Source organism: Eutrema salsugineum, unplaced genomic scaffold (assembly GCF_000478725.1).
Source record: "Eutrema salsugineum unplaced genomic scaffold, Eutsalg1_0 scaffold_12, whole genome shotgun sequence".
In the NCBI taxonomy this organism is placed as follows: Eukaryota; Viridiplantae; Streptophyta; class Magnoliopsida; order Brassicales; family Brassicaceae; genus Eutrema; species Eutrema salsugineum.
Window position 1 is genome coordinate 5,102,439 of NW_006256895.1, and position 2,729 is coordinate 5,105,167.

General features: G+C 43.5%; 1 non-coding gene across 1 annotated transcript; it reads right to left on the bottom strand.

Annotated features, from left to right (window-relative positions):
* Positions 1 to 265: 265 nt before the first annotated feature.
* LOC112089489 lies at positions 266 to 372 on the bottom strand. The gene has a single exon (XR_002901127.1). It is a non-coding gene; the product is annotated as a small nucleolar RNA R71 (small nucleolar RNA).
* Between the last annotated feature and the right edge of the window lie 2,357 nt (positions 373 to 2,729).

Below are 2,729 nucleotides of genomic sequence, written 5' to 3' on the forward strand. Positions count from 1 at the left end.
AATCATCTCATTGGTGAAGCAAAACCAGTTCCATGGAGTTCCTTCTGAGCACCCAATGGACCATATCGAGCTTTTTGAAGAAATTTGCAGCATGATGAGAACAGACCAAATTCCACCTGACTATTTAAAATGTAAGTTGTTTCCTTTTTCATTAGCAGATAAAGCTCACCGTTGGTTGAAGTCTTTGCCTGCAGGATCGATTACTAATTGGGAAGAATGTAGAACTGCTTTCCTGAACCACTTCTACACTAAGTCAAGGTCGAACAATTTGAGAACGAAGATCTCAACCTTTCAACAAGGGCCAACTGAATCTTTCTATGAAGCTTGGGAACGTTTTAAGGAGTATGAACGTGATTGCCCTCATCATGGATTTCATGGATCAAGCCTGCTGAGCACATTTTACCGAGGTTTGCAACCAAAATACAAACTTTCACTTGATACAGCTAGAAATGGAGATTTTGGGTAAAAGACGATAACTCAAGGAAGAGCCCTCATCGAAAATTTGGCTCAAGCCAATAGCAATGACTGTCCTGAATACGATCGATCGATGAAGCAAGCCGGAACAGACAACAAAGAGATAACCGAGTTGAAGAACATGGTGAGCCAGCTTCTGAAGAGCAACAATCGCCCGATCCATGCTTGTGAAACCAACAATGGCGCAGAAGAGGAAGGACCTAGTGATATCGATCACATTAATCAAGCATTTCAAGAAGAAGATGTGAACTACGTAGGAGCACTGGTGCCATACCAAAATCACTCCAACAACAACTTCAACAACAACTTCCGGAATGCAAATTACAACAATCTCTCTTACCGCAATCCAAATGTGGAGAACCCTCAAGATCAGTACTACCCACCTCAGCAAAAATCAATCCAAAACAAGTTTCAAGTTGGAAACTTTGGAGGAATAGTACCATATCAACCGCGACAGCCATATAACTACTAAGGTACGGGTTTTAACAATCAATTTGTACAACAGCAGGGAGTCACGACGAACCAGCTAGCTTCACAAATCGGTAGACTTGAACAGTCAATCCAACAGCTTGTTATGACGAACGAAAAAGCATCTAAAGACGTGAACGTGAAAGTGGACTGCATGTACAATGATCTGAATGGTAAGTTTGAGTCTTTATCTTCGCACGTAAAAAAGTTAGATGTGCAGGTTGCCCAAACAGCCGACTCTATGAAGAGGCAAAGTGGAGTTCTTCCAGGAAGAGTTGAAGATAACCCTAAGAAGTTATGCAACGCCATAACCACATTGCCCGAAGAAGAGTCCGGAACCGATGGAAAGAAAGAAGAAACCCCAATCTTTGTACCACTGTACAAGGATATCGATCCCAAGCAGCCACTGTTTAAGGTACCCGAACGATCACCGTTTCAAAGGCTTACCAAAGCCGAAGATCCGGGACGTTTTGTTTTCCAATGTTTCATTTCAGGAATCAAGTTTACAGACTGTTTGTGCGATTCTGGAGCCAATGTCAACACCATGTCTAAGACGTTTGCCGAAAAATTGGGCATAAAAACCTTAAGGACATCGACGGTTAAGGTTATCTTTGGAGATTCATCTCAAAAAGATACTGAAGGGGCGATTCATGATCTACAAGTTCTACTGGGAGATAAGATCGTTCCAGCAGATTTCCAAGTCTTGGAGATGGATAAAGACAAGGAGAGGCCACTCATTTTCGGGAGACCATTCCTAGCTACAGTAGGAGCAATAATCGATCACGCAAATCGGCATGCTGTTTTCCTCAATGTGGACAGAAAAAGGTACTATCCTACTATCTTAAAGCCGAAAGCTTTTGCAAAGATCAAGATCATCATTCCACCGGATGCAACAGAAACTAGTGAGGACCAAATCCAGGAGCTGATCGAAAACACAAAAAGGGTCCTGAACAACATTAAAGTTCGAAAGAAGAGTAAAGGTAAGAAGACTTCTCTTCAAGGAGAAGAAGTAAAACATCCACCAACCGGAAGTGATAAAGGCACATCAAGTGGAGTGCCATTCAAATCAGCCTGATTCCTCATGCTTACGTCGAGCTAAACGACTTAAAACAAAAGCGCTTAATGGGAGGCAACCCATTTAGGTACTCTTTCTTTTAGTTTTCTTTTCCTTTTTAGAATATATGCTTTTTTTTTTAAGTTTTAGGTATTTTATAAAACAAAAACACAAAAAAAAATCAGAAAATTAGAAAAAACAAGAAGAAAAAGGTAGGTCTTTAGCTGCTCGGCCCGGCAAAGACGAGAAGATTGGACAATAGGCCGCAGGAGGAAGACCCGCGATCGCAACTGACGGAACCGCGGCCAAAGGTGCATCGACCGCGGCACCGTGAATGTGACCACGGCCGAGCACTCGACCACCCCGGTCGCGCGTCTCCTGACCGCGGCCGTTGGTCGTTGAGATGATTCCGCGGATTTCTGCCGCTTACCGGTGTTGCCTGGTGATTCCCGGTGTTGCCTGGTGTTTGCCTGGTGTTTGCCTGGTGATTCCCGGTGTTGCCTGGTGTTTGCCTGGTGATTCCCGGTGTTGCCTGGTGTTTGCCTGGTGATTCCCGGTGTTGCCTGGTGATTTCCCGGTTTTGCCTGGTGATTCCCGGTATTTCCCGAAATGTTCCCGGTAAAACCCGAAAAGATCCTCCGTAAGTTTTAAACTTTCCTAATGTGCAAACAAGAAAAGGTAAGTTCCCGTAAACTTAACAATTTCCAGAAATTTTCCGTTTTTGTTTCAAAAA